We start from the raw sequence: 12,603 nt of genomic DNA, 5'->3' as shown, positions 1-12,603 counted from the left end.
AATTCTTTGGATTTCTCAGCTTCATTTGTTATTTCAATCTTTCATTAAATTAACCATGCATTTATTCATTCAATCATTGAGTAAACATTTATTGAGGATACATGATGCACCCAGACACTGGTTTAGCACTGGAGATACAGTGGTGAACAAGACAAACAAATGTCCTGAATATAGCTGTTTACATTGTAGTGGGGAAAGACAGATCATACACAAAAGAAAAGTAAATTGAATTATTTCCAATAGTAGCAATTGTTATTTGAAAATAAGGTGGAGTAATGAGATGCACGATACTGGGGGAAGTGATCAATTTAAATACATTGATCAATTATGTTCTCTTAGAGTAGGTGAAAAATCGAGCAGGAACATGAATGTTGGAAAAAAGTCCCTCATGTAAAGGTCTAGGAGAAGACCTGCCCAGGCTGAGAGAACAGCAAGTGTACAGGCCCAAAGGTGTGAGTGAGCTTAGCATGTTCAAGGGAAAAGGACAAGTGTGGCTGGAACAGAATGAGGAGAGACTGAAAGGAGAAAAAAAAAATGGAGAGTTAACATCATGAGGTTCTATCAAACAGTTTGAATTTGATTCTAATTGTAAAGGAAGATCACTGAAGGGTTTGGAATAGCGTAGCAATGTTATTTAACTTCAGTGTTATAAAGAGTTCTCTAGGCAGTATATAGAATTTACATCAGTCAGGGTCCCAGCAAGAAAAAGAGGCACACTCAAAAAGGGCTTAACTAAAGAGAGATCAATGAAGGGACTACATGTGGAGGCATGGGTAGGATTAAGGAACCCAACAAGGGTTAGTGAAGTACCCAGAGCAACAGAGAAGAGCTGCTACCCCAAAGCCTGAAGGGACAAATAGAAGAAAAAGGAGTATGTAAGCCTTGGGAGAGCTGAAGCAAGAGAAGACGACCCGACAAGAGCTGTTATCTATGGAGATACACAACCACTGCCACACTGTGGAAGGGAAGATGGGGCAAAAGAAATACCCCTTTCCGGCTGGGCGCGGTGGCTCACGCCTGTAATCCCAGCTCTTAGGGAGGCCAAGAAGGGCGGATCACGAGGTCAGGAGATCGAGACCATCCTGGCTAATACAGTGAAACCCCATCTCTACTAAAAATACAAAAAAAAAATTAGCCGGGCGAGGTGGCGGGCGCCTGTAGTCCCAGCTACTCGGGAGGCTGAGGCAGGAGAATAGCGTGAACCTGAGAGACGGAGCTTGCAGTGAGCCAAGACTGTGCCACTGCACTCCAGCCTGGGCAACAGAGCGAGACTCCATCTCGAAAAAAAAAAAATAACCCTTTCCCTTCTTTCTCCCTCCAACCTTCTACTGGGACTCAACTTTCTGGACCTTCAACCTTCTACTGGGACTCTCAACCATCAAGGCAAGAGAGTCAGGCAAGTGGACCCAGATAACTCCTTTCATAATCGTCAGCTACCAAATGGTCACAACAGGGCAAAAAAGGATAGGGAATGAAATGGAGGTGAGGAAGGAAGCAAAGAGAACAGATTAAATCAGATTAAAACAGAACAGAGTAAATCTGTGAGATTTAGAGGAGCAAGAGTAAATCTGTGAGAAACAAGTGAGAACATAGCATGGAAAATAAACTTACAGTATAATATAAAAAAGATTTTCCAGGCTGGGCTCGGTGGCTCATGCCTATAATCCCACACTTTGGGAGGCCAAGGCAAGTGGATCACGAGGTCAGGAGATAGAGACCATCCTGGCCAACATGGTGAAACTCCATCTCTGCTAAAATACAAAAAAAAAAAAAATTAGCTGGGTGTGGTGGCATGCGCCTGTAGTCCCAGCTACTCGGGAGGCTGAAGCAGGGGAATCACTTGAACCTGGGAGGCAGAGGTTGCAGTGAGCCAAGATTGCACCACTGCACTCCAGCCTGGTGACAAAGCGAGTCTCCATCTCAAAAAAAAAAAAAAATTCCAATATTAACCATCATTTTCTTAAAATTCAGGGGTGAAGAGAAGTTTATAAATATTGTGTTTACCTACTGTATTAAGGTGACCTCATTCCACTTAAAGAAGATAGTGCTTATGAAAAATGACCTCAGTATCTTTTGAGATGAATAAAGAAAGAACCAGTTATGTAAAAATTGTAAAATTAAAAAAAACAAAAAGCAGGTCATATGACAAAAACCTACTTTATCTTCTTAGTTTGTTCCCCCACGGTATTTGTGCTGGCTTCTCTAGCTCTTAAATAAATACTCTCCCAGGTAGAAATATGAATGATAAATGATTGTGGGCAAACATTTAAACTATGTTTTCATGAGAAGCAAACATTAACTTCAAGAAGAATGTTCTCATAACCATAGTGCCTGAAACCCAGTTTTTCTCCAACTTTTATAACATCTTACTCTTTTCTCCACTCTTTACCTTCTGGGACAGTGAACCATGGAAAACTAACAATATAACAAGAAGATTTTATTAAAACAGAAAAAAAGTTAGAAATTCCTTTAGCATTGTAATAATCAGACTGTGTGATTCAAACAATCTTAGCAATGTTAGGTAAGGCTGAAAAAGGGGACAAGGAATCCTTTAGCACAACGATGATTAGGAATCTTGATAATGAAGGAGCCCATCTTAGAAGTAGAAAGATTTTCTTGCCTTTTCTTTGTTTTCTTTTTATTATCCCCCTTCACCTTTGCACAAGGTTTGAGCTCTTTCCACCCTACCATCCAAAAGGTAAGATTAAAACAAATGCTGGGGTGCTAGGTAGTGGGGGGAAAAAAGCAAGGCAATGGGGACAGAACTGAAAATTAAGAGACAAAAGTGGTATCTGTTTCTGTCCATGAGAGAGTAAGGCAGTCTGAATTACCCTCCAAACCACTATAAAACTGAACAAAATACAAGAAACAACTATTTTCAGATATTGGACAACAGGCAGTAAAATCATAATGTTCCTGAATAATTGGGGAAGGGGAGGAAGGAACTAGATGAACCTTACCCACGCCCAAGTGATGAGGGAAGGAAGAACCTAAAGGGTGTCCAGCAATCTCACTGTGTTGAACAGACACAGTTAAAGTTCAGGAAGATCAGAGTTGCTAGAATTTTTAAGGCAATGATTCTGACAGTACAAAACTACATAGAGAAAGAACTTTAGAAATCTGTGTAAGGGTCACCTTGAGTTTTGGCTAAGGAGATATCTGCCCATTTATAAGGTAAAATCCCAGGAGGACAGACAAGAATAATTTCTGCAGAAAAAGCAATTACCATGAAACTGAAAGATCAACAGTTTCTGGAGCTAAGACAGCCAAGAACAGTTTGAATTCCTTCCAGCCAGAATGGAGAGATTTCTCTGAATACACAAGGTATTCAGTAGACTGTAGAAGGCTCAGACCTTGAAAGTGGGAAAAATTTGTCTTGAGAATAAAATATACTCTATACCCATCTAAGATAAAAGACCTTAAAAACAAGCTTTGAGATGATCAAACTAACCCACAAGTGACTTACCTGTCTTCAGGCAAAATTCAAAAATTATTAAATTAACACAAAAACATCCACCACTTAACAATATAAAATTCAGAAGCCTAGCAGTTAGATTTTTTTTAGAAATACAGAGAAGCAGAAAAATATGACAAATGGCCAGAAGAAGAACCAGTTAATCAAAAACATACCCCAAAATAATAGAGATTTTATTAGGAGATTGAAAGCTTAAGATGATATACATTTCCTCCACATACTTAAGGATGCAAAGGGGAGGAAAATGAACACAATAATAAAAGAAATGAAAGGCGTACAAAAAACCAAATGCAATATCTAGAAATGAAAATTATAATCATGAAAATGAAAAAGTGACTAGAATCAAGTAACATTAAACACTGTAGAAAGAAAAATCAGCGAACTTGGGGCCATAGACTTATCCAAATTAAGCATAAATATAAAAAGATTTGAAAATTGACAGAAACTAAATGGCCTGTAGAATAACAATGAATAGTTTAACATAGACATAACAGGAGTCTGCAGGAAGCAGCGAAGGGGCAGAAAAATTATTTGAAGGAAAAATAGTGGTCAGATGTATTCTAAATTTTCTGAGATCTTTCACCAAACAGATCCAAGAAATTTAATGACAAACAAGATAAATATAAAGAAAATCACATAAAGATATAGTATGACCAAATTACTGAACACAAGCATTAAAGGGAAAAATTTTAAAGCAACTAGAGGCAAACACACACACACACACGCACACACACACATATATATATATACACACACACAAAAGAATAAAGCAGAATGTCCATAGACTTCCTGTCAGAAACTATGCAAGCCAGAGGACATATGCTATTGACACAGAGTCTGTATCCAGTGAAAATATTCTTGAGGGATAGAAAAGAAAAATAAGAATTTTATCAGGAAAGTAAAAAGCAGAGATAATCCATTAAATAAACCCATTAAATAAATTATTCCTGGAAGTAAAATAGAACCATAACATTATTAATCATTATTAATATTAAATAATTGTAAATATTAAATAAAGCAGGAAAAATGAAAACAGAGACAACAAATAGTAAAATGATAGATTTAAACTTGACCATATCATATTACATGTCAATAGTCTAAATAGTTTAATTAAAAGGCAGAGATCATCAGACTGGATTGTAACAAGACCTAAGACTCAACTGTATATTGTTTTCAAGAAACCTATTTTCAAGATAAAGACTCAAGTAGTTTAAAACTTAAAGGATAGAAGAATGATAAAGCAGGAAGATATTAATCATAAGAAAGCTGGAGTGGCTACATTATCATCAAACAAAGTAAACATTATAAAAAGGAATATTTTGAGGTCGAAGTTGGACATTTTATAATGATAAAGAGTTCAATTCACAAGAAAGATATAATGAAGCTAAAACCTAGAGTTTCAAAATTTTTAAAAAAGCAACACTTGACACAATGAAGCAAGACAAATCCAAAATTGTAGGTGGAGACAACAATACTCTCAATAGTTATTCAAATAATTTAACAGAAAATCAATTAGGATATGGAATACTTGAGCTAACTGATCTTCACAGATCCTTCCACATAGTAACATCAAGAAATGCATTTTCTTCAGGTACATATGAATTTACATCAAAATAGGCCAAATGCCATGCCATTAAAAACTAGCTTCAACAAATTTAAAGGAATTAAAATCATACCACATATATTACCTTATCACAATCAAATTAAATTAGAAATCGACAATAGAAAAACATCTACAAAATCTCCAAATATTTGGAAGTTAAACTTTTAAGTTTGGTCAAGGAAGAAATCACAAGAAGATTAGAAAATATTTTAAATGAAGATTAAAAACATAACATACTGAAACCTGTGGGAGGCAGTTAAAGCAGTGCTTATAGAGGAATATACAGCTTTAAATGGTTATATTAGAAAGATCTTAAATAAATGACCTAACCATTACCCTTTAACAAGCTGAAAAAAATAAGAACAAATTAAATCCAAAGCAAGTAGAAGAAAGAAAACAGTAAAGAATGAAAATCAAGAAATTAGAAAATTACAAAACCAATATAGAAAATTTAGAAAAAACCCAAAGGTAATTGTTGGAAAACAAAAATTAATGAAATTGATAAACTTCTGGCTAGACTTAACAAGAAAAAAAAAGAGGCCAGGCGCAGTGGCTCACAACTGTAATCTCAGCACTTTGGGAGTCTGACGTGGGAGGATTGCTTGAGCCCAGGAGTTCCAGACAGACTGGGCAACATGACAAAACCCTGTCTCTACAAAAAATACAAAAATTAGCTGGGCATGGTGGTGCACGCCTGTATTCCCAGCTACTCAGAAGACTGAAGCAGGAGAATCACTTGAGCCTGGGAGTTTGGGGCTTCAGTGAGCCATGATTGTACCACTGCACTCTAGCCTGGGCAACAGCACAAGATCTTAAAGAGAAACAAAGAAAGAAAGAGGGAAAGAAAGAGAGAGAGAAAGAAAGAGGAAAAGAGAGAGAGGAAGAGAGAAAGAGAGGAAGAGAGGAAGAAAGGGAGAGAGAAACAAATGACCAAGAATTAAATAGAATACATTACTACAAATTCTCCAGATATTAAATAGATAGAAAGAAAATATTGCAAAAAAAAAAAAAAGTCGCCAAAAATGACAACTTAAATGAAATGGGCAAATTTCTTAAAATTCATAAACTACCAAAAACTAACTGTGAAGAAATTTTTAAAAACTCAGTAGCCCTAATTCTATTAAAGAAATTGAGTGCATCATTCAAAATCTTCCCACAAAGAAAACTCTAGGACTAATGGCATTACTGGTAAATTTTTTAATCATTTACAGAAAAAAATAATACCACTCTCACACATATTTTTTTCAGAAAAGAGAAGGATAAAGATGAACTCCCAAATCACCATAATAGGCCAGAATAACCTTAATACCAAAACCAGACTAACACATTCCCAAAAAAGGAAAATACATGTCAATATCCCTCAGAAACCTACAAGCAGCAATTTTTAACATCCAAAATCTGGAAATACACAGTGACAATAAGATATCAGGACCAAGTAGGGTTTATTCCAAGAAAGCAAGGTTGATTTAACATTAAAAATCATTAGCTGTAATCCATATTAACAGAATTTTTAAAAACCAATATAATCATTTCAATAGATACAGAGAAGTCACTGATAAATTTTAATATTCTTGTTTTTTTAACTCTCAGCAAACTAGGAATAGAAGGGAACATTTTTCAGCCTGAAAATATCTGTGAAAAAGCAACAGCCTACATTGTACTTAATGATAAATGACCAAATGCTTTGCCACTAAGATCAGGAGGAAGATGGGAATGAATGTTCACTGCTACTTCTACTGAAACTTGTAAACTTGTAATGGAAGTTTTAACCAGTGCAAAAGGCAAGGAGAAAAAAAGGCTTACAATTTGAAGAAAGGTAAAACTCTTTTTTAGGACAACATAATCATGTCAATTTTCTAGATTCCTTAGAAATCTTTTTTTAAAAAGCTAATATGGAAGTAATAGTCTAGTTTAGCAAGGTTAATACACAGAAATCAATTGCATTTCTATATACTAGCAACAGCAATTGGAAATTGTAATTTAAGAACAATTCCACTTATAGTAGCACCAGAAACATGAAAAACTGAGGAATAAATTTAACAAATATGTGCAAGACCTGTTTAATGAAAATAACAAAACATTATTAAAAGAAATTAAAGAAGACCAAAAGAAACTGTGACATATACCATGTTTGTAAATTAGAAAACTCAATAATATTTAGATAACAAATAATTCTGCCCAAATTAATCTAGAATGTTGTAATTGTTCTGTCCTCTTACAAGTCACCAGAGTGACCTTTCTAAATTGCAAATTTGATCATGTAATTCATCTACTAAAAACTCTATTATGGTTCCCCAGAGCTTATAGGATAAAGTCTAAACTCATGATAATAGCATACAAAGCCCTCCATGATGTGAGATCTGAGCCAGACTGCTGCTTGCTATTTTTTCTTTTTTCCTTTTTTTTTTTTTTTTTTTTGAGACAAAGTCTCGCTCTGTCACCCAGGCTGAAGTGTAATGGTGCAATCTCGGCTCACTGCAAACTCCGCCTCCCAGGCTCAAGCTATTCTTCTGCCTCAGCCTCCCAAGTAGCTGAAACTGCAGGCACCCACCACCATGCCTGACTACGGACTGCTGCTTTCTACAATGCTCTCTGACTGAAACGTCTACCTTTATCCCCCTGGTGAACTCCTTTTTAACCAAGATTCAGCTTTGACTCTGCTCCAAGAAGACATTTCTGATGTACCAAAGATTTCATCACTGCCTCTTTTAAGCCTACAAGGATCCATGTTACCTGTTTTCAACCAATATTGTCATAATTCATTTTATATTGAATATCTCCCCAGGAAAGACTGTGGGCTTTTTTTGAGGCTCTACCTTGGGGGCAATGACTGTGTTTCATTCATTCATTTTGGTTTCTCCAGTGTTAGCACCATACCTGGCCACACAGTAGGCACTCAAATATTTTTTGAATGAATTATCATATGATTGACTGACTGGATGAAAGAGAACTGGAGTCCTCCAAAAATGAAACACACAAACAGAATGAATTTTACAGAAGAATAGGATACCTTCTCTAAAGTTAGTGAAGATAAATATGAAAAAGGACTTTTCATAACAGGAAGAATTATTAAACATTTTTATTCTGGCTCCCTTTTCATTCTGGCATTGTTTCTAATCTAAAGCATCTCTGAGGAAATTATGTTTGACCACAAGCCCCACAAACTATTTCTAGTTTCCCATAGTAAGTCCAAAAGAGAATTTTTAAGTCATATGTCATCTATAGTCTCACCCTAACTCCATCTTCAAATTTCCCTTCCTCTTTTACTCTCTCTTCCATACTAGACAAATGAAAATATTTATAACAGTTGAATAAAGAACCCAGTGCCAGAACCTCTGCCTGGCCCAGGGAAATTTGCCTGCTTCCTTTCCATCATTCACACGAAGTATTAATAGCATACCTACCTCCCCACCCTCAAGAAGCAGTTCTGCCCTTTCTAGAACCTGATTCTCCTGCATTTTCTTGACCTGCAAGTTTGGGTGAGTGCATGTTCCTTTGCTAACATTTCAGGGATTCCTGAGAACACACTGGCCTAACTCTTCTACACAGAAAAGTTCGGGAACCCCACAAAAACTAATTTCCTTGTGGTGTCTGGGGACAAATACATTTGTGCTACATTATTTTAAACATTTAATCATTTTAAAATACCATTTTGAAACGAAGTCTAATCTATAGAGAGCTATGCAAAAGATATGACAAAGCTAAAATGAAGGCAGGAAAACACTTGGGAGAATTCCGAAAGTTCTTGTTTTAACTCAGGCAGAGGAGGCTGGCAAAAGTGAACATCAGGCAGAGCTTGCCTACTGGAAGAGCTTGTCTTCTCCTTTCCTATCCTGATGCCCTCTCCTCATGCTGCCGTCTCCCTCCCCACCCTCTCAGCCAGCTTCCAGGAAATGATCTACTCTTTCTTTACATTAAAAGTCTACCTAAATGTGTAATAAGAATGGATGAATTTCCTTTGCTAGGGATTTGCCTTTTATCAGAGGACAAAGGTCTTCCAACCCCACTTTGTCGAATTACACCCCCCAAAAAATATTTTTCTGGAATAAGCAAACTCGGTGGGAGAGGGAGGTATTACTTATTACTTCCTCTATGGAAGAATTGGAGAACGCAAAGCTGATGGGGAAACATTCCCAGCCAACACGAAAGAAGTACTCAGGGCCGTTTCAGCAGAGGCTAAGGTGCCATCTTCAATGTTCTACTGGAGATTCAGCACTGGCCTTGTTAACTTAAGCTCACACATTGAGAGAGAAACTAACAGATTAAGGAACAGAGGCAGTATAGGTGTTGACTTCCCTTCCCCTTACTGTCAACTAACACTCCAAGATCTTTTCTGTCACACTCTCAAAGAGCTGCTTTCTACTGCTTCTCCTCGAATGTGAGATGTTACTCCTTCCTTCTTAAGTGTGTTCACATTCCTTTGCTCCCTGTTTTAAATTTTCCTCTTTGTCTTTTCACCTCAGCTTGACAATAACATAGGTCTTTGTCAAGGATGCTTAAATTCTATTGTTGTCTCCTAAATTATTACCTCTCCATTCAACTTAATGCCAACAACAAACTCCTAAAGGAAGAAAAATTTGAGTGCATTAACTACATTCAATAAATCTTACAGTGCCATAAAGAAAACCACAGCAAGAACAACCTAATTTCCAGGACCTAAGATTTTACAAATCATTTTGACAGCTGCCACTGCCAAGTTTACTATTTAGTGTTAACCATGTGCAACTTTTTCTTGAATAATCCAGGAGTGAACTTCTGGGAAGAAATGGCCTGGCAGAATATTAGGCCTACTGAAAGCTTGTGAGCTCGCCCTTCCTGCAGTACCCCTGACTAGCATAACTAAAATTATAAGTAAAGAGAAACAAGGCAGAATGTGTTTTTAATCAGAACACAATTTTAATCACAATTACTGATCGACTGTTCAATAATTCCTTTATTTGATGAAGTGAGGAATATTATAGTTAGGAAAAGGAAAAAACTATAAAGAATACTGAAATACTTTAAACTTAAAGGAAGTTAATAAGACCTTTCAAAGTCTCAATGCCACATTTTAATTTGTGAAGCAAAAACTGAGCTTTGGCAGAGTAATAAGTGTCAGAAAAGTGGCTGACCACGTGAACCCAAAGTGCCCACCATGCACCTAAGCCGTAACACAGCCGGGACTCAGATACCAGATGAGTAAAGCAGATGTTACAGGAATTCATTTGCCTATCGAACTGAGGATTATCTTGAGAAAGAATGCTCTGTTGCCAGGAAAGTGAGAATCAATGACACAAACTTTATTTAAAGAAAATGGTTCTTTCCCAGGGAGGTATCTGGAGGCAACAAAAAAAAAAAAAAAAAAAAGAAAAAAGAAGAAAAGAAAGAAAATGTTTCAATGTCAGAAAGAAAAGCAGTATCGAGTAACTCACAAAGCCTATCCTCAGATAACCCCTGACCTAGTTCTCGGGGCCTGATGTCTAATTCCCAGAGTTACCTGTACAAAACTAAGTCACCATGAGGCCCAGTCATGTTAACAGGGGCTAGGACCCCAAAATAACTAGAAAACATCTGTTCTCAAGGTCTCTTTTTGCTCCATTCTAAGCTCCCCACAAAAGGCAGTCTCTCTAAAATGCATTCCCAAAGGCATCTGAAACTTCTTGGCCCATTTTCTCTCTCCTTCCAGATTGCTTCCACCAGCAACTCTCTTCCCTTTCCAGTGTGAACTCAGTCACCCTGTCTAGATTCTCCATGTTTCTTTATCCACTCATTTCCTCCATTGACTCAGCAAAGTACGGGCTATAGTCTAGTCCAGAGCTTTCCAACTGGCACATAGGGTGACCAACTTGTCCTGGTTTACCTAGGATTTCCCTAGTTTTAGCAATGAAAATTTCACATCTCAGAGAAACCTTCAGTTCTGGGTAAACCCTACTGCTATACCATGAATGGGTCAAGATACTGATAGCTTCAGCTCTGGGGATGGCTGAAGAACAGAACTTGTGATAGCTGAAGTTCCTGGATCATTTCTAGCCATAGGGGGCCACATCCATTTACCCAAATGGCCTATACAAATATCATTGTTTTCTATCTGTCATGATGTGAAAATTTATGAAGCATTGGTCTAGACAATTTCCTTTTCATTTAGTTTAACTAGTATAGTTAGTTAGAGGGGATGGATAGAAAATGTGGCAAAGTAACGTCTTTTCTTTTTCCTTAGTCCACCTAGTAAGAGACTGTAGATTAAAAAAGAAACTGAGATGCACAGCGCAAAGTTGCTTCTTTTTTCTTGGGCTGGGGTTTCAGCACAGTGCTGTGCCATCACTGTCTGACTTTGTGAGGGGTCAGGAGAGAGCAGTGCTCATTCAGCACCTGGAACCACCAGAGGCACCACTGTACTCCATAGCAAACACTATAGTATTACAGGCTGCAACGCCTTGATAAGAAGTGGGAAGCAAGACTAGAGCTTCAGGGTGCATCAAGGACTCTTAGTGTACCAGGTCACAAGGGTGACAACAATCATAAGATCATTTAATGAGTGCCTAGTATGTAGCAAGTCTTTATACTAACAACTTGACGAAATTATCTCATTTGACGCTTTCCCAAGCTCTGTTTTATAGACAAGGAAACTAAGACTCAGTGAGATTAAAAAACTTGCAAACATCACCCGTGGATATAGGAAAGAGCCAAAATTCAAACACAAGTCACCCTCTGGAGTTGCTGCCAGCACCAATGGCAGTCACATACTTATCTTAATTGTCACAGGATGAGAAAACTCATATGTCACAACTGGATTCAGGCATGAACAGTTCCATTAAAAATAACCACAGGATGCTGGGCGTGGTGGCTCATGCCTGCAATCCCAGCACTTTGGGAGGCCAAGGTGGGTGGATCATAAGATCAGGAGATAAAGATCATCCTGGCCAACATGGTGAAACCCCGTCTCTACTAAAAATACAAAAATTAGCCAGGCATGGTGGCATGTGCCTGTAGTCCCAGCTACTCAGGAGGCTGAGGCAGGAGAATTGCATGAATCCGGGAGGTGAAGGTTGCAGTGAGCTGAGATCGTGCCATTGCACTTCAGCCTGGGCAACAAGCGAGACTCAGTCTCAAAAAAAAAAAAAAAAAAGTAAAAAAGAAAAAGAAATAACCACAGGAGACAGTGAAAGGAGCTACAAGTTACAAGTTCCACAATCTCAGGTAAGTGCCAAGAGCCAGAGAAATTTTGTGTGATTTTTACTTATTATAACTCTAGCCTTGCCACCAGGCTGATGTGGTGAGGAAAACATACAATACTGGCAAAAGAGGCAAGCTCAAGTAGTGGATTTTGTAGGCAACTCATAATATTCCTTCCTACTTTACAAATTCCAAAAATTCCATTGCTGATCCTTAAACCCTTTAGATTAAACTTGGATTCACTTGATTCTCCCTGGCAATGCTCATACAAGGTGGTCTTTGATTATGTATGCATCTCCATGAGGGATGTAGGATATGTCCTGGAGGTCAAGAGGAAATAAAAAGGAGAAAATGATCACCCTAGAGGGACACA

General features: G+C 37.5%; 1 protein-coding gene across 1 annotated transcript in view; it reads left to right on the top strand.

Annotated features, from left to right (window-relative positions):
• Positions 1-12,603, top strand: part of GC (GC vitamin D binding protein) — a 136,250-nt gene that overhangs the window by 100,174 nt on the left and 23,473 nt on the right. The window lies entirely within an intron of this gene.

The sequence above is a fragment of the Pongo abelii genome, chromosome 3, assembly GCF_028885655.2.
Source record: "Pongo abelii isolate AG06213 chromosome 3, NHGRI_mPonAbe1-v2.0_pri, whole genome shotgun sequence".
Taxonomy (NCBI): Eukaryota; Metazoa; Chordata; class Mammalia; order Primates; family Hominidae; genus Pongo; species Pongo abelii.
This window is presented reverse-complemented; position numbering and strand designations above follow the sequence as displayed.